The 22,394-nt window shown below is 46.0% G+C and overlaps 1 long non-coding RNA gene across 4 annotated transcripts in view; it reads left to right on the forward strand.

The window, feature by feature from the left end:
• The first annotated feature begins 12 nt into the window (after positions 1-12).
• Positions 13-22,394, forward strand: part of LOC139037851 (uncharacterized) — a 37,051-nt gene continuing 14,669 nt past the window's right edge. Inside the window, exons 1-3 of one of the 4 annotated variants that reach the window (XR_011490797.1) lie at positions 13-299; positions 20,398-20,525; positions 20,953-22,326. This is a non-coding gene — a long non-coding RNA (uncharacterized lncRNA). Of the gene's footprint in view, positions 300-954; positions 1,098-9,340; positions 10,664-20,397; positions 20,526-20,952; positions 22,327-22,394 lie in introns of those variants that run through there. The other 3 variants (XR_011490800.1, XR_011490796.1, XR_011490798.1) reach the window with 3 other exon arrangements.

The following is a 22,394-nucleotide window of genomic DNA, read 5'->3' on the forward strand; positions in this document are numbered from 1 at the left end:
CCTCCACGCGAGGCCAGATGCACGCGAGACTAGCGCCTCAGCGAGGCGACTTCACGCCGCCGGCCAGGCAGCCTCTGTCAGAGGCCCTCGAGCGGGTACCTGGGCCTCTCACTCTTCTCGCCTCGGGTTCTCGCCCAGAATATTCAGGACGCGGAGAGGTGGCGAGGGTGGCCAGGACACGGCCTGCCGGGCTGCGGCTCGGCCTGCCGCCTGAGGTGAATGGACCTTCCAGCCGCTCCTTCGGACTCCGGCCCAGCGCCCTGGACACGGACTGAGTGTACCGGAGGAGGGGAGCCCAGGTCGGAGGCCGCGCCGCCGCCCTCCGAGGCCTGGTTTCTAGAGTTGGGGGGAGGGGCAGGCCGCGCTGCCCCACAAAGGGACCCTTGCGCCGCCGGGTGGCAAATAACCACGGAGCGGATGTGGTCGGCGAGGAGCGGGCGGGTGGGTGTCCCCATGGGCTCCCTGGGTGAGGTGGGGAGTGGGGTCCAGACCGCCTCCCCCGGGACGTGAGGAGCCCCGGAGCCCGGGCAGTGCAGCCCGACGGGGCAGGCGCCTGAAGGGACGGTCTGGTCAGCCACCCGCAGGCCTGGCCACCCCAGACGCGGACGGAATCCTCGTGGGGTTGTCAAAGGAGACGGGGAGAACGTGGTGGGGGGCCCAGAGCGGGCGCCGTGGGGCCGGACTGGAGGGATGCTTCAGAAGCCCCTTGGGCAGGTCTGGGGCATTTGATTTGATGCCTGTTCACGGGCAATTTCCGGGCTTCCCTGGTGGCTCAAAGGTTAAAGTGCCTGCCCGCAATGCGGGAGACCTGGGTTCGATCCCTGGGTCGGGAAGATTCCCAGGAGAAGAAAATGGCAACCCACTCCAGTATTCTTGCCTGGAAAATCCCATGGACAAAGGAGCCTGGTGGGCTACAGTCCATGGGGTCACAAAGAGTCGGCCGTGACTGAGCGACTTCACTTTCAGGGGCAATTTCCAGTATCTGATGGAGACGCCTTTCAAGAACGCAACCTTTGAGGGCTGGCAGTGTGTAAGACTCCTAGATAAGGGCGCTGCGCAGATCAGGAAGACCTGGTACCTTTCCTCAGTGGTTTCAGGTAGGGACAGATTTTGCAAATACAGCAGATTAAAAAACAAACAAACCACGACTTATTTATTTGGCTGCCCCAGGTCTTAGGTGGCAGCTCAGGCTGTCTTTAGTTACAGTACCTGAACTCTTAGCTGCGGCTTGTGGCCAGCAGGATCCAGTTCCCTGTGGTGGTAGATGTTTAGTCGATAGATGATGTCAGACTCTGTGGTGCTTCATGGACTGTAGCCCTCCAGGCTCCTCTGTCCGTGGGATTCTCCAGGCAAGGATACTGGAGTGGGTTGCCATTTCCTCCTCCAGGGGATCTTCCCAACCCAAGGGTGGAACCAGGGTATACTTCATTTCCCTGCATTGACAGGCAGGTTCTTTACCACTGAGCCGGCAGGGAAGCACCTAGTTCCTTGGTGCGTGCATGTGCTAAGTCGCTTCAGTCGTGTCCGATTCTTTGTGACCCCGTGGACTGTAGCCTGCCAGGCTCCTCTGTCCATGGGATTCTCCAGGCAAGGATACTGGAGTGGGTTGCCATTTCCTCCTCCAGAGGATCTTCCCGACCCAGGGATTGATGAGTGTTTTATGTCTCCTGCCCTGGCAGGTGGGTTCTTTACCACCACTGTCTGGGAAGCCCTGGGATCAAACTGGAGCACCTTGTGTTGGGAGCACAGTCTTAGCCAGTGGACCACCAGGGAGGTCCCAGTACAACAGATTTAAATGATTTGGTGTGAAAAACCCAAGATGCTTTGGAGCTCCCAGGAAAGGGTGATTTCTGGCATAGAAAGGGAAATAATTTAAGACCTCAAAGGAGAGGCCTTATTGCCAACTCAGAATGCCTCAGAGGGAATTTGAGCCTCCCTTCTTCCGCCCTGCTCTTATCTTCTATTGTGGTATTTCCTAGTTTAGTTAATGTCCTCACTGCCCACTCATTTGCCAAGCCTTTGGGAGTCATCCCCAGCTCCTCCATGTTCTTGCTCCCGTACAATCAAGTTCTGCTAAATTTATCTTATGCCTTTTGTTAAAATCTTTCCCTCTCCCACCTCATGCCTGCAATCATGTCATCTTTTGCTTGAATTGCTGCCAGTCTTCTAACTTAACTCCCTACCTCTTATGTCTATCCTTAGTTGTCCTTCTAAAACTAACATCTTAACATCCTTCATACCCTCTCTTTTATTATCTTCCTGCTTAGAATGACCTGCCATCTTCTGTTTTGTGACCTGTTACTCGTCCTCCCAAGATGAAGCTTACATATCCCCTCCTGTTAAATCTCCTCCAGTTGCTCCAGAAGTTAGACTCCACTAACCCTTTATGGATACCTCTATTAGAGCATTTATCAAACACTATTATGTAATTATTTCTGAGCTCCAGGCAGGAACTGGGTCTGATCTCCTTTTGTATCTTCAGGGCTTTGGCACTCAGTAAATGACTGCTGAAGGAATTAATTCTGAGGGGATCAAGGACAGATTCATTAAAGTGGTGACATTTGAGCTGGACCTTGAAGCAGAAGGAGAAACTATTATTATAGTTAAATTGCTAAATCCATCTTGCCCTGTTGTTCGGTGACAGGTCATTCACCCTAGGTCATTATAAACCAGAGTTTCACAAATATGAAACATGTATTTGAGAAGAATTTTAAAAATTATGTTAAATTTTTTTTATTTACCCAATTTATTTTCATTCTAAATCATAAGATACTTGACTAGATTCTTCTGTGGTAATGAGTAAAAAAGCTAATAGGCTCTGCCCTAGTTTCTCCTTGCAAATCCAGCCAAATCTCAAAGGTTTTAACTACATGCAGGCATACTACAGTGAGGGACTCTTCCTTGTTATGAAGACCAGTACTTTCTGTGGCGATATGGTCTGGTTTGTGGATATGTAATAATTCAGGAGTTGCCTACAACCTGAGCAGGAAGGATGGAGTAGGGATCATTTGCTGACATATAGTTCTTTTTTAAAGAAGATTTGAAGCATGTGATGCTAACATTTTAAAAATCTGGGTTTTGTTATATTTTTTGTTTGAAGTGTCATTTTGTAGAGGAAAAAAGAGCCTTACACCAGGAGTCAGGAAGCTTGTAGTTTAGTCTGGGTTCTACCGTTACCTCAGTCTTCCTGTTGTAAGAAAGATGGGGAAGGGAAGAAATCCGGGAATACAGTCTGTAGAAACTATCTAAGCCTTTTCTAATTCTAATAAAATGTGAGTCTAACAATCTAGTCGCATATAAATTTGTCTATTTACATGTATGTCTATGACAGAGTTTCATTATAGAGACTGGTTTTATAGAAAGAGCTGATTTGTTAAAAATGTATCTGTCTTAGGTGTTACCTTTACATTCATAGTGTACATCACTTTCAATTCTTAGGGAAGGTACTTAAGGTCCTGTGGACTGTGCTCACCGACATCTGAAGATTTGGATGCTTTTATGGTCATCATTGGTGAGCAGTCCTTGCACAAGTCACGGCATGGAGGCCCCATCCACCTCCTTTCTCCTGTGAACCAGAGGGCTGCTCGTGACCTCAGTTAGCACTTTACAGCACACAGAAGCTTTTGCCTCTTTTTATCCCAGTATTACTGTGAACTGTGGGGCAGTTCTTGGTATCTGTCAGATTTCCAAGTTAAACATGATGCTTACTGGAAGTAAAAATACCTGCGCCAGTGTCCCACTTGTGGTCAGGCCAGGGGGAGACCGTAAGGGACATGGTTCCTAAAGGCCGATGTCTGGGTGGTTTGTCCCTGTATGGTGCTCCTTAGCTCAGAAATCATAATTCTTCTTCTTTGCTAGGGTGTATTTTATTGTTAATATTACTAAGACTTAAGTGGCTCACATGAAAGAGTTTTGGCAGAGTGCACCCAAGTTGCCTGAAAATGGATTTTGTAGCAGAGCAGGGCCAGCCCAGGCAATATGGTGACATGTGGAGTTTCATGGTTTTTCCCATCATGTATGGATGTGAGAGGTGGACCATAACGAAAGCTGAGTGCCGAAGAATTGATGCTTTTGAACTGTAGTGCTGGAGAAGACTCTTGAGAGTCCCTTGGACTGCAAGGAGATCCAACCAGTGAATCTTAAAGAATATCAGTGCTGAATATTCATTGGACGGACTGATGCTGAAGCTCCAATACTTTGGCCACTTGATGCAAAGAACTGACTCACTGGAAGAGACCCTGATGCTGGGGAAGATAGAAGGCAGGAGGAGAAGGGAACGGCAGGGGATGAGATGGTTGGATGGCATCACCAACTCAGTGGCCATGAGTTTGAGCAAGCTCCGGGAGTTGGTGATGAACAGGGAAGCCTGGCGTCCTGCTGTCCATAGGGTCATGAAGAGTCGGACACGACTGAGCGACTAAACTGAACTGATGGAGTTTCCTTTTGAGCAGCTTGAACTTTTGTTCCTTGTTTTTGCTTTGAATCCATTGCTTCTTCCTTCATGACTAGCCCTGCCCATCCCTGCAAGGCCTTCTTTACTCTCAGTAAACTTTCATAATCCATCTTAATGTTAGCTGACCAACACTAAAATGCAGTGATCACCTCCATTTAGTGGGGGAGATGCTACAGAAGGGAGATCCTACAAAAGGAAGCTCTGATGACAGAAGTGTCAGGTATGAGAAGAAATTCTGAGATGAATATTTAAATCAGGAGAGCTCGCCCCTCAGAAAATGTCATTCAGTAGCCTCATTTTTTTCTGGAATATGACCTGTCTGATACATCTTATACATTCCTGTTGCTTCTTACACATACATGCACAGGCTCTCATCATCTGAATTACTTCAACCAACTCATGATCAGTCTTCCTGCCTCCCAACTTCAAATTCCTCCTTAGCCTTGGTTCCCAGGGTGATCTGCTCTTCAGCGGCACTTCATTAGTTTAGGCCAAAGTCCAAGATGGCATGGCATCAGGCCCTCTGACTTGGCCTCATTTTGTGCTATAACTCTTCCCTGCCGTACTCTGGGCTCTAGCGCCATCAGACTGTTTCTAGTTGCACAAACACTCCGCACTGTTTCATGCCTCTGTCTTTGCTCAGCTTTTTCTTCACCCGGAAAATTCTCACCCAGACCTTAAGATTCAATTCAGGTGTCTCCTCTTCAACAAATCCTTTCCTGGCTCCTCAGGGTTGCTTAAGTTCCCACTTCTGTGTTTCCATATTATTGAAGCTATTAAGTTTCTTGAGCTTAGTAGTATGACATGCCTTTGGAAATAAAGTGCTTTGTGTATAATTGATGCTCAACAAATGATTGTTGAAGTAAATTAAACACCATATAAATATAAGTGTTTATATAGTCACAGGGTCTTTTTGTAGCTAAATATTTAGCCTGCTTTTTAAAAAGTCCTCCCATAGCTATGGCAGCTTCATAATTGTCTCCTTTTCAGCTGTCTTTGTACCCTGGTCATCTACGACACAAGTCCTAGATGGATGCACACATCCATCCAAGTCCTGGAGCGATTTCTGCAACAGTATTGTTGAGAGGAAGAATCCACAGTCAGGGGCTGCTTCGTGTAGCGCAGCTCTGTTCACCGGGAGGCCGCAGGTTCAGCATGTCATGGTCGGTCCCTCTTTGAGTATCTCCTCACCCATAGCCCCTTGGATTAGGGGTTTGGCAGGATCTTTAGCCATCACTTTCTTGAGTTGTAGATGACACACATCAGGCCTCATCTTCAGAAATGTCCTAGCTAGAGGTAACACACAGATCCCTGTGGCTTCCTAGGTGGTGCTAGAGGTAAAGAACCTGCCTGCCAATGCAGGAGATGTAAGAGATGCAGGTTCAATCCCCGGGTTGGGAAGATTCCCTGGAGGAGGAAATGGCAACCCACTCCAGTATTCTTGGCTGGAGAATCCCATGGACAGAGGAGCCTGACTGGCTACGGTCCATAGGATTGCAAAGAGTCAGACAGGATTGAGACGACTTAGCATGCAAAGGTAACAGACAGCTGCCTACGTGTGTCTTGAGAAACAATATGGTATAACAGAAAGAATGTTGAATTGGGTATATAAATAGATTCTAATCCTGGTTTTGCTATTAGGTAACTGCAGCTTTAGATAAATTACTTGGTATCTCTTCCCGATCTTTAAAGTTAAAGGTATTGGACTAATTCTCATAAATTTTATGATGGCTAGAGTTTGGGATCTCTTAAGTGTTGTGACAACTTTTTATCTTTTCACTGAGCCCCCCCCCCCTTTTTTTAAATCTATATGACAAGGGCGAGTAGAGCACATGTTACTAGCAGCTAGAGGAGAGCTCCTTTTATATTAGTGCTCTGAGGCCAGGACCGGGACACTCTTGTGTTAGAGTGCCATGGCTGCAGGGGGGAATTGCACTAGACTAGAAATCCCAGGACTTGGGGTTCAGTCCTGGTTCTTCCCCCGACAAGTCATGCCCTTTCTAGGTCTGTTTCTTCATCTATAAATGAGTATGATAATACCCACTCTACTTTCTTTGAATTGAAATAATCAAATAAGCGAAGAGGAAATATCTTTGAAAATCTATGCAGTAGTATTTCTTCAAGATATTTGTAATCAAGGAAAAGGTGTTCAGGTATAATATTCCATGGAAAATCATAAATATACCATCCTTAATGTACTGGATGCTTATCTTTGGAGTATTTTTCAGTGGTGATAGTATCTTTGTATTGAATCATTTATACTCTTTCTGCCAGTTCTTCTGGTAATCAAAAGCATACATTTGAAAGATGAGTAACTTTGAAGAAGCCTACATTCTGAGGGAAGCCATGAAATAAATCAAAGTTGACTAGCCTAAGCTGAAATCTAGTCCATGACCCATCATTAGTTTGTCTGATCATCTGGGCTAGCAAACTAAGCACAGGTTGATGTATCATTAGGAATGCAAAATCCTCGGTTGAATTTTTGGGACCCAAATTTCATGGTTTCAACAAGATAAATGAACCTTCTTAAATGAACCTTCCTCTCAACTTCCTGCTCTCCCTAAAACAAGGAGATGAATATGCAGTGAGCTTAGCAGCAGCATGTGTGGCATTTAGGGGTATTTGGCTGCTCATAAACTCAGTGTGAGTCAACTGAGTGTCGTAGCTGCAGAAAAGCTGGTTAAGCCTTCAGGCTGCCTTATGGGAGTTTCAGTGTCCAGAACACACCTGTGATCTGTCTGGCTCTGGGCTATATGTGTGGCATATGGATCATTTTGAGTACAGCCAGAAAAGAGAGAGATGTTGCTGGTGAGACCATCTAATAGCAGCAAATGATTGAAGGCACTGGGAACATTTATCCAGCAAAACAAACACAGGAGTGATATTGTCACTTCATTCAGATCTCTGAAGTGGGCCATGTGTAAGAGGTTTGTATTTGTTCCACATGGCCCTGAGGGGGGGGTGCTGGAGTCAATGGATAGAAACACAGGGAGGTGCATTTCAGCCCGTTACTTCCAGCAGTTGATTCAAAGATGAACTAGACTACCTCCGTAGGCAGTGGGCTCTCAGTCATTCTGAGTGTTCAAACATGGTCCCAATGACCACTTGGTGGGAGTGTTGTAGAAGAAAGTCAGTCATCAGATGGGTAGTTGAACCAGATAGTCCATGATTTGAACATATTGCTTTAACATGAGCCAAAAAACAAACAAACAAACAAAAAACCCCTTAGGAATATCGAATCGAAAGAGCCACAAACAGACCATGGACCAATAAGATACTTTGGTTCCTGAAGAAGTGACAGTCAAGATGAATCTGTTACTGAAGAGCTAGGTGACGGGAGGATTTTAGTATACTAGTAGTAGCAGTAGTAATAGTGTTTGTCATAGTGTGTTTGGCTTGGTTGGTTTTAATCGAAAAGGACCACTCTTATTGCTAGTAGTGTGGACTTAGATTCTGGGACCTAATAGTGACTGGATAGGATTTTGGTCCCAGAATCAGGATGAAACAACTAACTTGTGGTTGTGAAGAGTGATTTCAACTTGAAAGTGGTTGTATCTGGCGATAAGTTAGGGGAAAAACACTGTGTGGGGATGAAGAGACCAAGCAGGTGCACAGCTGTACACAGCCCAAGGGTGAAACAAGTGAATATGAATAGAAAGATATTTGTTAATCCAGACCAAACAGGCTTGTGTTCTGTACTTTGCCAGCTACAGATAACTGGTATCTAAAAGTCTTCAGCACTGAAGCCAGGCAGACGTTGTGTTCAGAGAGGCTGTGCTGTGTGCTTATTACCCATTGCAAAGGGCTTGCAGTATCGTAGCAGGGCAGATTCTCTGCTCCCCGTGCAGCTTTACCTGTGGCAAGTTCTGTCCTTAGTGCCGGAATCCTAGTCGCTCTTCAGATTTCAACCTTGCTGCTAGCCCTGCCTGAATAATTGATGTCCCAAGTCAGATAGCTAGTCTGCCGTGGTTGGGGCATTAAACACGTTTGCACTCTGGTTCAGTAACTGAATCTAGGTTTTGTTTCTTAAATCCAATCTCTTTCTGGTATGCCAGTATGCTGCCTCCTTTTAAACTTAGCACTGCCAAGGACTTGAGTCTCATTCTGCTCACTGGGCCCTACTAGCTGTTGACAGACTCCAACACAGACTACTTCCTGCCACTGCTAAATCCCAGTGCCCCAGAGACTCACCTTTGGGTCTGTGTGTGCGCTGAAGGTCTAGGCTTCCGTTCTCTAAGAAACGAGGCACCCCCTTCATCATCAGGAGGCTTTCTTACAGTCCGAAGTTTCTCCCTGATCAAGGGAGTTGACTTGACCATGCCATCTACCTCTGGGAGCCAAACTGATGCTGACTTGTGCCTGGAGCATTCCACAGGAGGCCATCTTCCATATCAACCTCTTCAGTCACTAGCCAGCCGGAGCTTCCTGAACTTGAGATCTTGCGTGCTTCTGAACCTCTAGGCAGTGCTTCTGGGCTCCCCAGCCCCATCTGTGTGTACTTAACTGGGTGCTTTTCCTGTCTAGACTCCAAAGAGTGAAGTTTTAGCTGTCCATGGCAAGCTGCACAGCTTGTCTCACAAGGATCATACAGACATTTAACATTTATTGTCTTCATTGGTTAGTTTTGTAAACGTGTACTGAGTAAGCCAGACAGCTGGACCAGGCACTGGGGTCAAACATGAATAAGTCCTGTGGTGCTTGTTCTCCTAACCTAGTAATGGTGCCTGTTTATTGAGGGCCTGCTGTGTGCCAGGCCTCTGAGTGGCACCCTTCACAGAGGAGTGTTGTGAGAGGGCAGGAGGAAAAGCTGGGTAGTTTGTGTTACAGACATGAGGCTCCAGAGACAGCGCATGGTTAGTGCTCAATAAACAGTAGCCGTGTTTACCAAGTTGGGTGATAGCATTACCAAAAGTGCCACACAGGTCCAGAGGTGGGAGAACAAGAGTCTGAGCCAGAAGGATATATGGAGGACACAGGAAGGTCGATCCAAGGAGGAGGAAACGCAGGCCTCCAAGCAGAAAAAGGTGGCCATTAACGAGTAGCCAGTCTGTCTGGGGCACCAGAGCAGACAAACAGTCGGGCTGCACCAGCGTTCAGGGAGACAGAGTTCTGGAGACGCGTGCTAAAGAAAGATTCAACCATGAAACCTTTCACTGTATTCACAGGAGAAAATGCATGAAGTTGTAAAAACCGGAAGGGTAAGACAAGCCTGAAAATTATCCAATTAAAGGAAGGAAGATTGCAGACTGCTTAGTCACCTGAAGAGAGAGAGAAGACCTTGCAAAATGAGAAGAGATGATTACATCACTTAAATGAACATTGATCAATGTGTTTGGCAGGACAAGTGGAAATGTTTTTCTCTTAAATCATTCAAGCCTGCCAGGCTTCCAACCCGGTTTAAGACAGTATAATCATCTGCTGTGTATAAATGTGTATGGTGTTCCAGTGTTGAAGGAGTGGAGCTTAAAGGAGGAATAAGCAGAACTTTCTGTGTTCAGCAGAGAGTCCATGAAGAAAGCCCAGCTGGCAGACGCATGAGACCCTTCAGCCGGACCCAGTATCCTAAGGAGGAGGGGGTGCTGTTTGCTTGTTGACCTGGGTTGTAACCTACTTAAGGCCATGTTATCAGGAGACAGGCTGACGACTTAAAGATATTTCTGTTTCTGATGTTCTATATTTTTATAAGGTAGACTTAATTCAAGATCTATGACAGATTTTCATGGCTGGTTGTTCATATTTTCCCAAATCAGTAAATACAGAAAATGATGGGGAAACAAATGAAATTAAAAGACTATTAAAATCGTGACCATACAAGATAAGATTATATAGTAATGATACTGTTTAATAATGTCCCCATACATTGGGTTATTTTATCAAAAACAACATGATTCAGTGGTAAAATCATAAGTTTTAAAATCCCCAACTCTGCTATGTATTGGTTGTATAACCTTGAGAAAGTAACTTTTCTGAACCTTCTTTTTAGTTTTTTAAAAAATGTATTTTTAATTGAAGGATTGTTGCTTTACAGTATTGGGTTGGCTTCTGCTTTACAATATTCTCTCCAACAGTGTGAACCCGCCGTAACTGTACACGTGTCCCTCCGTCTTGAAGCCCCCTCCGCCTCCCACCCCTCCAGGAGGTCACGGAGCAGAGGTCGCGCCCGTGTCACACAGCAGCTTCCCGCCAGCCAGCTGCTTTACACGCGGTGGGGTATGTGCTTCAGTGCTGCTGTCTCAGCTGTCCCACCCTCCCCTTCTCCCGTGGTGTCCAGAGCCTGTTCTGTATGTCTGCATCTCTTTTACTCTTCTTTAGCATAAGATGATAATACTTGCTTCTATGACTGCTTCAAGAACTAAATGAAAAGCAGGTCTGTGAAATAATCAGCAGTATGATGCCCCACTTTCCGTAGGGACATCCCTTCCCCACATTGATGGAGCCACTCCTTGGAATATTTGGAAAGCCCCTGTGGGTGTTGCCTATGGAGCCTGTGTCACAGCTTCTGGAACAACTTTAGTGCTGATAAGGTTTTTGTTTTAGTTTTTTTGACAGTGGATTTTATTTTTGAAAAAACAAGAGCTAAATTATTGGATGATGAGGTTGGAACTTTTAACAGAGTGTGATGGTAAAGTCTGGATTATAGGATGACCATGAAAGCAACTCTGACAAAAAAGTTCCCGAGAAGTGATGAGCAAACACAGTGTTTTTGGAATTGGTTTTGGATAGATAAATTCTTGTGTGTTTCAGCTTTGTTATGTTCTACCTCATTTCTGTAGAAAGGATGATGCAAGACAGAATTGATAATAGAGACTAGCGAAGTGTGGGGAGAAAATAAAACACAGAGGCCATCCTACCGGCAGAGAGTTTATTAAAATATTTGAGATTCTTTCGTTATGTACAACTCAGGGCTGGGTGCTAACAATGTTAAAAAAAAAAAAAATTCTTGATTCTCAGTCTTCCTGTACCTCGTGGCTCAGTGGTAAAGAATCTGCCGGCCAGTGCAGGAGACACGGGTTTGATCCCAGGTCCGGGAAGATCCCAAGCCGTGTGCCGCAGCTCTTGAGCCTGTGCAGGCTTTGGAGCCCGGGAGCTGCAGCTGCTGAGGCTACGCACCCTAGGGCCCACACCCCGCAACAAGAGAGGCCACTGCAACCCAGAGCCGAGCGCCACAGCTGGGGAGCAACCCCCGCTCGCCAGCCCTGGAGGGAGGCCTCACAGCAGCAGAGACCCAGCACAGCCAAGGACAGATAAAACTACTGTTTAAAAAATCTGTTTGTATTGAGGCCTGTTACACCCTCCCAGTCCTACTTTGTCTTTAACTCAATGCTACCTTCAGATGAATATATCGTCCTCTTACTAATGTCCTCCTCTCAGTTTTCCAGACATAAAAATGTGTCTGGTTTTCTTTTTCGTACATTAATCGTTTCTGCTTTAGAATGTTTTCTGTTCTGCCTCTTTTCCAGTCTTACTGCATCCACCATCATCACTTCACTTGCTGGATTTTGCCTGGGTAACTGTATTAGCTAGGAGGCTGATTTCCTAATTTCTCCGATCAGTGTTTTTGTCTTCTGATAGAGCCTTTTGCTTTTAATGTAATACTTTTAGATTAATTTTAGTAAAATAACACTGCCATGTCGTTATATGCTTGTTACAACACCTAACACATTGCTGTGTGAGTAACTGTTGATGAGAAAATCATTGGCGCCCATCTCTGTTTGGACATTGAGCCCTCTGAAAGCAGGAGTGATCTTCTTTACCTTTGCCTATAGTGCTCACGGCTTGCACAGAGCTGTGTGGCCCCAAGCACATTATTGAACGGCTCTATGTTTCACCTTCTTCATCTGCAAAATGAGGAGAGTAGTTTCTGAAAGCACCGCTGCATTGAAAGAGTGTGTGTGTGTGTGTGTGTGTGTGTGTGTGAAAAGGCAGCTCCTGTATTATCACAGCTTTTGTGCACGACAGTTTCCGCATTGTTAGAGCGCTCAGAAAAGTTACCACTCTGTCCATCTGGTCAGACTCCTGTTCCCTTGCCCCCTTGAGAGCTTCTGTTTTCTGACTCACCTCTTCTCCCCGGGTGCGTCTCGTTCGTCCCCCGCATCATCTCCCACTCCCGGTAGCCCCGGCTTCTTCCTGCCGGCAAATACTCTGTCCTTTCTGCTGTGCCCGTTCCACCTCGGAGCGCCCTGCCCCTTCTGCTGCTTCCTCACCGTCTTCCCCTCGCCCTCCCCGCAGACCCTCAGGAAGCCTTGTTTTCCCTGAGAGGTCTCCACCAGAGGTTCCACCTCACACTCACTCCTCTCTGCTTGAGCGTTTGGCGTTTGTGTCTCAGCTTAGGTGCGTGATAGTGTCCTGGGTTGTTCTGTCTCTAAAAGCTCTCTGAGGACAGGGTCACGCTGCATTCCTTTCATTTTCTCTGCTGTACATGGCACGGTATACTGGGTTTATATATTATAATATATTTATATAATGACCTTTCCTTTTTTTCTTTGTGTATTTTATTGATGTATAGTTGACTTACAGTGTTTCAGGTACACAGCAAGGTGAATCAGTTGTACATATATACATATATTATTTTTGAAGTTATTTTCCATTATAGGTTATTACAAGATATTGACTAGAGTTCCCTGCGCTATACAGTAAACCGTTGTGGTTGTTGCCTACTTTTTTAAATTAGAAATCTAGCATTCTATTCATACTAAGTCAAATGGAATCAAAGTATAAATTTTTTAGTTAGGCAAAAATTTGTAAGTTTTCTAAAACATATATATTATACATATTTTTATCTATATATATAGATAGATACAAAAGCTTTTCTACTATACTTGATAAAGACTTGAGAAAAAACATCAAAAAAAAAAGATGGAAGAATTGGAAAACCTAAGCTAAATGAAATGGGAGCACTGAATATGAAATAGAAAAAGTGGAACAAACTAGATAAAAGTAAAAGATTATCATCTAGTCCAGTTGTTTTTAAATATGACTGCTCATTAGAAAAATATCTGGAGCTCTGGTGAAAAAAAGCAGTACCTGGGCATTTGTATTTTTTAAAAAATACCAAATAATTCAGCTATGCAGGATTTTAAAAAATGATTCCAAGTTTTTCTATTAAATGGTAGTTTTGGTGATCTAGAGTTATATTATTTTTCTGTTTACCAACTGTGATACGATAGTATTATGTAACGGTTGCATAATCACAATAGTAAAAGATGTTTATCAGTTTTCATAATCAACAGTTAGACAAAAAATAATTACAGTTGTGAGCCATAATAGAAACATGATTAACCTAACAATATAAAATAATTACATGCAACTTGGGGAGGGGCTCCAGCAGAGGGATGTGGTAAGTGGGAGTGTATACATGCACGTGTTTCGTCCACCCAGCCAGTCTGTGTCTTTTAGTTGTGTTTAATCCATTTACGTTTAAGGTAATTATGGATATATATAATCCTATTACTGTTTTCGTAATTATTTTGGGTTTATTTTCTGTAGGGTTTATTTTTCCTTCTCATGTGTTTCCTGCCTAGATAAGTTCCTTTAATATTTGTTGTAAGCTGGTTTCGTGGTGCTGAATTCTCTTAACTTTCGCTTGTCTGGAAAGCTTTTGATTTCTCCATCAAATCTGAATGAGAGTCTTGTTGGGTAGAGTATTCTTGGTTGTAGGTTCTTCCCTTTTATCATTTTAAATATATTGTACCATTCGCTTCTGACTTGTAGAGCTTCTGTTGAGAAATCAGCTGATAGCCTGATGGGAGTTCCCTTGTATGTTATTTGTCATTTTTCCTTTGTCTCTCTTAATATTTTTTATCTCTGTCTTTAATTTTTGTCAGTTTGATTACTATATGTCTCAGTGTGTTCCTCCTTGGGTTTATCCTGCCTGGGACTCTGTGCTTCCTGGACTTGGTTGACCATTTCCTTTCCCACGTTAGGGAAGTTTTCAGCTATCATCTCTTCAAATATCTTTCAGGTCCTTTCTGTTCTCCTTCTGGGGTCCCTGTAGTGTGAATGTTGCTGTGTTTAATGTCCCAGCGGTCTCTTAGGCTGTCTTCATGTCTTTCTGTTCTTTTTTCTATATTCTGTTCTGTGGCAGTAATTTCCACCATTCTGTCTTCCAGGTCATTTATCCATTTTCTGCCTCAATTATTCTGCTGTTGAGTCCTTCTAGTGTATTGTTCATCTCTGTTTGTTCTTTAGTTCTTCTTGGTCTTTGGTAAGTATTTCCTGAATCTTCTCCATTGTTTTCCCCAGGTCCTGGATCATCTTCACAATCATTATTCTGAATTCTTTTCTGGAAGGTTGCCTGTCTCCATTTCATTTAGTTGTTTTTCTGGAGTTTTATCTTGTTCCTTCATCTGGGACATAACTTTCTGCTTTTTCATCCTGATTAATTTTCTATACTGTGGTTTTTAGCCACTGTGGGACTGTGGGTTTTCTTGCTTCTTCTGTCTGCTCTCTGATGGAGGAGGCTAAGAGGCTTGTGTAAGCTTCATGATGGGAGGGACTGGCAGTGGGAAAAACTGGGTCTTGCTCTGGTGGGCAGGGCCTTGCTCCGTAAAGCTTTAATCCAATTACTGCTGATGGGTGGGGTTGTGCTCCCTCCTTGGTCATCGTTTGGCCTGAGAGACCCAGCCCTGGGGTCTGCAGGGCCCTATGGTAAGGTTAATGGCGACCTCCAAGAGGGCTTATGCCAAGGGGGTCCTTCCCAGACCGCTGCGACCAGGACCGCTGTCCCTCAGTGAGCTCCTGTTGACCCATGTCTCCACAGGAGACACTCCGACACCAGCAGGTAGTTTTGGCTCAGCCTCCTGTGGGGTCACTGCTCCTTTCTGCTGGGTCTCGGTGTGGGCAAGATTTTGTTTGTGCCCTCCAAGGCTGGAGTGTGTTTCCCCCAGTCCTGTGGAAGTCTTACAATCAAATCCCCCTGGCCTTCAGGGTCAGATTCCCTGGGGATTCCCAAGTCCCCTTGTTGGGTCCCCGGGCTGGGAGCCTAATGTGGGGTTCAGAACTTTCACAGCAGTGGGAGAACTTCTTTGGTATTATTGTTTTCCAGTCTGTGGGTCACCCACCCGGCGGGTATGGGATGTGATTTTTATCATGATTGTGCACCTCCCTCCATCTCACTGCAGCTTCTTCTTTGTATTTGGACATGGGGTATCTTTTCTGGGGGTTCCAGCATCCTCCTGTCGATGGTTGTTTAGCAGCTAGTTAAACAACTCTTGCAGGAGGAGATGAGCACACATCTTTCTACTCTGCCATCTTCCGTATAATAACCTTTCTTGATGCTTATTAATGTACTTTAGTAGGCAGCAAGATACAGTACTTGAAAACGAGGTGCCTCCATTCTAATAGGGAGCTAGAAACATAAATATTCAGAATGTCCCTTGGTCACTGCTATGGAAGTTTTAAGAAAAGATGATTAATATGCTCAGAGCTATTAATTAGATAAATCATGGATCTGTGCAGAGGGTAAGTAGGGTGAGTAACTAGAAGTAAAGGCTTCCAGTCTGCAGCTTAAGCTGAGACGTGACAAAACCCTGATCTAAGGAGGTGGAGAAATTAAATTCAGAAGATACTGTGGAAGTAAAAATCAAAGAGATTTGTGTTCACTCAAATGGTGTATGGAAGATAGGGACATTCAAGATGAGTAGGCTTCTTTCTTGAGCCTTGGCTTAATGGTGACACCATTTAGGAAGCAGGAGCCATGAGTGAAAAAGCAAATTTGGAAATTTAGATGCTCATGGATCTTCCAAAGATGGCTCCCTCTGAACAGCTGGAAAGTTGGGTCTGGGGCCTAAGCGTTAGAACTGGGACTAGAGAGACTGAGAGTCAGAGGTCTAATAAGCACAGAGTGATTGTTGAATTCATGGCATAGAAGAGATCACCCAGATACAGGACGCAGAGAAATGAGAGGTAGAAAGTGGTGAGACAGAAAGTTCAGGGGAATTGGAGGAGATGCAGAAAGGAGCAGGTCATCTGAGGTCGCATGCTGGGCGGCAGTTAATGTTGCAGTGGCGTCAGCTCACAAGCATGTATCGAACTCGGAAAAGTATTAAAATGGGCTGAGCTGGTCCCTGGTAGGAGTTCAGTGTATAGTGGCCAAAATGGATTGAGTAGGGGAGCAGAAGGGCCAACAGCGAGGATAAAATGTGAATATGCTTGGAGTGACAGGAAGGAGAGAGAATAGCTTATTGTTTGAGGATGAGATACGACTTTTTTTTTTTAAATGAAGGTGTTTTGAACGTTTTTTTGTGAAGAGAGGGACAGGACCTGGGAGAGAGAGAAGACGGTGGCAATTGTGTGCTGCTGCTAAGTTGCTTCAGTCGTGTCCGACGTTTGCAGCCCCGTGGACTAGCCTGCCAGGCTCCCCTGTCCATGCGAGTCCAGCAAGAATACTGAATTGCGTTGCCTTTTCCTCCTCTAAGAGATCTTCCCACCCAGTGGTTGAACCCATGGTTCTGAAGTCTCCTGCATTGACAGGTTCTTGACCACTAGCGCCACCTGGGAGGCCCACCAATTGTGTGCTGGGTGGCCCTTTACACATTCTTTCAATCCATTCTCATAATCATCTTGAAGTGGGGCCTCCCGTCCACGTGACGTCTGAGGCTCGGCTCAGTCAGTGAACTTGACCAGAGGGGTGAAGGTTTGTTTGACTGCAAAGACCAGACTCCACCACCACGTTACTTCTTCTATACTCTTACTCCCCTCTGTATAATCTGTTGGTGTGGGTGAAGAAGGGAGTGGGAAGGAGTGGGGCCACGGTCGCTGTGTCAAGACGGCCCGGGGTGCAGTGGGGGCACCATCTCCATGCAGGAGGCGGGATGCGAGGAAGAGCCTGCACAGAGCGAGGCCTGAGGGTGGCACGCAGAAGCCGCGTGACACAGCGAGCCTCAGTGGTCTTCTCTTACGCGGGAGGGGCCGGGAAGGACCCTGAGGTCAGACACACTTGCTCGATGATTGACAAGAAATTATAGCTGAATAGCTGTGTTTAGGATGCTTTGGTTAAGAAAAGGTAAACTTGGTTACAAGATATCAAAGATTCTTAAAAAAACACCTGTCGGAAGTTGCTTTCACTTTCTTGGGATTTAAAAAAAAGGAGAAGGCAAGAGAGAGCCAAGTTAATACTAAAAAAAAGAAGTCCCTTTAAAAGGGTAGGAAGAATTGAGAGGTCAGTATATTATGAAGGAAGTTTATGAAAGTATTTTTATGTTTATATAAAGCTCCAGTCCCTAAAGAATAAAGGGTAAGATATGAAAGAACTCCAGACCCTTAAGATGAATCAGAGGACCCAAGGCCTCTGATACAGCAGAGAGGGCATTGAACCTTGGAGTGGAGAGCCCTGCCTCAGTGCCTGGCTCTGTCACCAGGCAGTTCCCATCATCTCATGAGGTCTGTTTTCTCAGCTGCAAACGCTGCGGGTTGGTCTGTGATCTCTAAAGTGCCGTTGAGCTGGGAGTGTCTGTACTGGCATTGGCCTCAGCGTGTGTGACACGGTGGTGGTGAGCACAGGCTCTCGGCAGTGCTCACGTCAAACCTCCCTGCCTCACACCCGAGCTGTGGGGCCAGAGACAAGTTATCAGCCTCCCTGGGCCTCAGTTTCCTCATCTGTAAACTAGGAATATTCCTAGTAACACCCCCACTGGGTAGCTGTGAGGATTCATTGAAAACAGTCCGTAAGTGCTGCCGCGCCTGACAGCAGCAAGCTCTGGATAAACACAAGTCGCTGCGATCACAGCTGCTGTCACTCTGACGCCCTTCCGCCCCACTGGGAGCACGCACCGCTTTGCACTTACATCCTGAGGGGACAGAAGAAGGTAGACAGAAGCGACCGGTCGGAGTTTGCCAGGTTCCTCTTTAGGAAAGGAATGAAAGGCATCTTCAAAGATTTGAGTTGTCAGGACCTCTGGCTTATGATTCAGCCACAGTCGACTGTCAGAATTTTCCCACAGCTCAGTGGAAAGTCACTGAAGGCGTCATGAAAGCAGTGCCGCCGCCTCCTGTGTTTCTCTGCTAGGAGGCACCGCTGACCCTGGGCTCTGAGTCTGCTGGTATCCCAGCAGGGGTAAGATCTGAGCAGCCTGCTGGACTCGGCGTCCGCAGCCCTGAGTGTCTGCCGTGCTGCAGACTCCCGCCTGTGGGTTTGTGGTCCCAGAGGTGGGGCACACGGAAGAGAAGTCTGGGGCCCAGATTATGTTTCTAGGCAGGAACAGTGATGTAGCAACCATCAGGTTACTTTGGAATTCAGGATCTTGCATCTCCATTGTCCATGCTACTCCCTGCCTGTCTCTGTGGGTAAACTTAAGATTATGGATGTGACCTCAGAAGATAGCATACATTAGTGATAGTCAACAAGATTTTCATGTTTTCTCAAATTACCCCAACGGAAGCGTCACCTGTTTGTAAATGGCCATAGTTTAAACGGAATTCCATGGTGGCTCAGACGGTAAACCGTCTGCCCGTAATGCGGGAGACCCCGGTTCAATCCCTGGGTTGGGAAGATCCCATGGAGAAGGAAATGGCAACCCACTCCAGTACTCTTGCCTAGAAAATTTCATGGATGGAGGCGCCTGGTGGGCTACAGTCCATAGGGTCGCAAAGAGTCGGACACGACTGAGCGACTTCACACACTTACTCATAATTTAAACAGAAATGGAAACATCTACACATTTGCTTTTAGTCCTGACATCATTTGAAATCTTTTTAGATCACTTTCCCAAATTTGAATTCAGTGTCTCTTTAATGGAGTGAATGTCTCTCAAGCTTCCTGTTCTTAGCCTTGCAGAGGAAACTAGTTTCTTGAGCACCACGATATTCAAGTAACAGTTGCTGATCTGGGCCAGTGCTCCTTTTCTTTCTCATGGTTCCCTTTTCAAGAGCAGGCAGCGTAGGTCCAGATCTGGCCTTGATATTCCCTCATATTGAGGTTTATTCAGTATATGAACAGAATTTGAAACCTAGGCCTCTTGTCTAGGTATGCACTCCCTTCATGGCCAACCCCAGACTTGATACTGGATGCCACTCACAGCCAGACATTGGTTGTCACACACACCTCTTGACAGCATTTTAGTGACTCTGGTGCCTCCAAGCTGAAAAATTCTGCCTTTGGCCTTATTACTTCTCTGTGTATTCTTTTGTCTTTAAGTAGATCATTGGGGTCCCTGCCCTTTGCAGAATAATTGACTTAATGGTACTTGAAATGCCGTATAATATACAGCATTTTTAGATAAATTGAGGCCCAGAGGCTTCCCTGGTGGCTCAGTGGTAAAGAATCCGCCTGCCAATGCAGGAGACATGGGTTCGATCCTTGATTTGGAAAGATCCCACATACCGTGGAGCAACTAAGCCTGTGGGCCACAACTACCGAGCCTGTTCTGTGAAACCCAGCACCTGCAACTTCTGAGCCTGTGCTCCACTTCAGGAGAGTAGACCTGCTCTCCACAGCTAGAGAAAAGCCCACCAGCAGGAGAGACCCAGCACAGCCAGTAAATAAACAAGTAAAATTAGTTTTCAAAAACTGAGGCCCAGAAAAGGTAATGACTTGTCCAGGTTCATATAAGCCCTTCTCAACAGGGTTCAAGCCCAGAATGCCGACCTCTCTAAATCCTGCACCATACTGATTGTGTTAACTAGCAAGCATCTTCTTTTAAAAGAGAGGTTAAGCTGAGTGGAGGGAATGAGACCCTTCATGAAGAAAGGACAGAGCTGAAGGAGGTTAGAACCCAGGCAGGGGTAGGGCACTGTGTAGGCAGAAGGCCCGGGGAAGCAGTGAGTGCCAGGCTGCGGGTGGAGCAGGGGGCCCCCCGGGTGAGAACAGCACGCAGAAGGAGCTGGGAGACCCCCACAGCACACTTGGCCCGCTTGAAAATGCTCACCCGGCCAAACGGATACAGCTGCCCATCCGGATCTTACTATTTCTACAGCTGTGATTTAACTGCTGCTTATCTTTCCTCTAGGAGATTCCTTGGAATGAAACCAATGGGAGATGAGGGTCTGGAGGAGTCTCATCAGAGCAGATGGGCCAGCAGCAGCCAGAAAGCTTGTTGCCTTTGGCCGAGAGCACCGTCCTGGATCTGGACGCCTTGTGAGTAAACCCCAGCAGGCTCAGCCTCGAGCCCCAGTGAAGCCGTCCTGCTGCTTCTTGAAGAAGGACCTCATGTGCTCTCCCGTCTTCCCTCCCCTCACGCTGATGCCGAGAATCACGTTCTCAGAGAACTCGGCCGTCTCAGCTGTGGTGCCGGGAGCAGCCCAGCTGGATTGCTTCTTAGTGCTGTTGGTCCTCGGGTATATTTAGAAGTTCGCTGCACGGAAGGTCAGGAAGGTCAGGAGACTGGGTTCTGGTTCTGACTGAGCCACCCATTTTCCTTGGGACCTTAGGCAAATTGCTCCTCCTTAGGCCACTGTTTTCTCACCTGAAAGGTTGTTTATAGTAAATTATCTCTGTTTGTGAAATGGTCACTGTTATCTACCAGACTTAATCTCATAAGTACTGTTATTGTCCCCCGTTACAGATAGGAAACTGAAGCTTGGAATTCTCCTACCCTGACCATCTTATTTCAATTACCAACCCCTGGCAACCCACTCCAGTACTGTTGCCTGGAAAATCCCATGGACGGAGGAGCCTGGTGGGCTACGGTCCGTGGGGTCGCAAAGAGTTGGACATGACTGAGTGACCTCACCCTGGCCAAGATCTTCCCTGTAGCTCAGATGGTAAAGAATCTGCCTGCAATACAGGAGACCTGGGTTCAATCCCTGGGTCAGGAAGATCCTCTGGAGAAGGGAATGGCAATCCACTCCAGTATTCTTGCCTGGAGAATCCCGTGGATAGAGGAGCCTGACAGGCTACAGTTCGTGGGGTTGCAAAGAGTCGAACGGGACTGAGCAACTAACCCACACCCACACACCCTGGCCGAAGAATTGATGCTTTTGAACTGTGGTGTTGGAGAAAACTCTTGAGAGTCCCTTGGACTACAAGGAGATCCAAACAGTCAATCCTGAAGGAAATCGATCCTGAATATTCATTGGAAGGACTGATGCTGAAGCATATGAAGAGCTGACTCATTTGAAAAGACCCTGATGCTGGGAAAGATTGAAGGCGGGAGGAGAAGGGGATGAGATGGCTGGATGGCATCACCAACTCGACGGACATGAGTTTGAGTAATCTCTGGGAGTTGGTGATGGACAAGGAGGCCTGGCGGGCTGCAGTTCATGGGGTCACAAAGAGTTGGACACAACTGAATGACTGAACTGAGCTGAACCCCGACCAGCACTCCTTCCTCTGCCTTCTTTTAGCCGTAGCGTTTCCTGCCACCTGAAGTATGTTTCACTCTTCTGTTTGCCCGCCCCCTCTGCGAGCTCCCTTAGGGAGTGGATTCTGTTTTGTGTTGTTAGGATGCATGTGCTGTGTCCCAGAGCCTTAAAAAATGCCTGGCACACAGCAGCCTCTCAAATACTGGTTGAATGAAAAAAATGAAGGAATTCTTGGTAGGAGTATAAAGTGGTAGACTCTAGAAAAATAAATTTAGCAATGTTAGTATTTAACATGCATTAACCTTTTGAACCTGTAATACCAGAGCTAGGAATTTATCCTGTTGATGACATGTTCATGCCTGTGTCTACGGCCACATGTGCACAGATGTCTCCTGCAACACTGCCGCGGGAAAAGGCTAGAAGCAGTCCAGCAGTAGCACTGAGGGGCTCGTTAAGCAAACTGTATGGTCCCCTGCAGTGGGGCTCTGTGCAGAGCTGGAAAAGAGTGCAGTAGATCTGCGTGTGCTGATATGCAACAACCTGAGGTATGTTAGTGAGTGAAATGAAGCAGAGTCCAGAACACAGTGTCACTTTCTTTTAATTTGCATTAAAAAGAAAAAGATATGATTAAAAAATATATTTGTTTATGTCTGTACTGTTTCTAGAAGGAGAAACACAAAATAGTTGCCCCTGGGGAGAAATA

Source organism: Odocoileus virginianus, chromosome 12 (genome assembly GCF_023699985.2).
Source record: "Odocoileus virginianus isolate 20LAN1187 ecotype Illinois chromosome 12, Ovbor_1.2, whole genome shotgun sequence".
Lineage (NCBI taxonomy): Eukaryota > Metazoa > Chordata > Mammalia > Artiodactyla > Cervidae > Odocoileus > Odocoileus virginianus.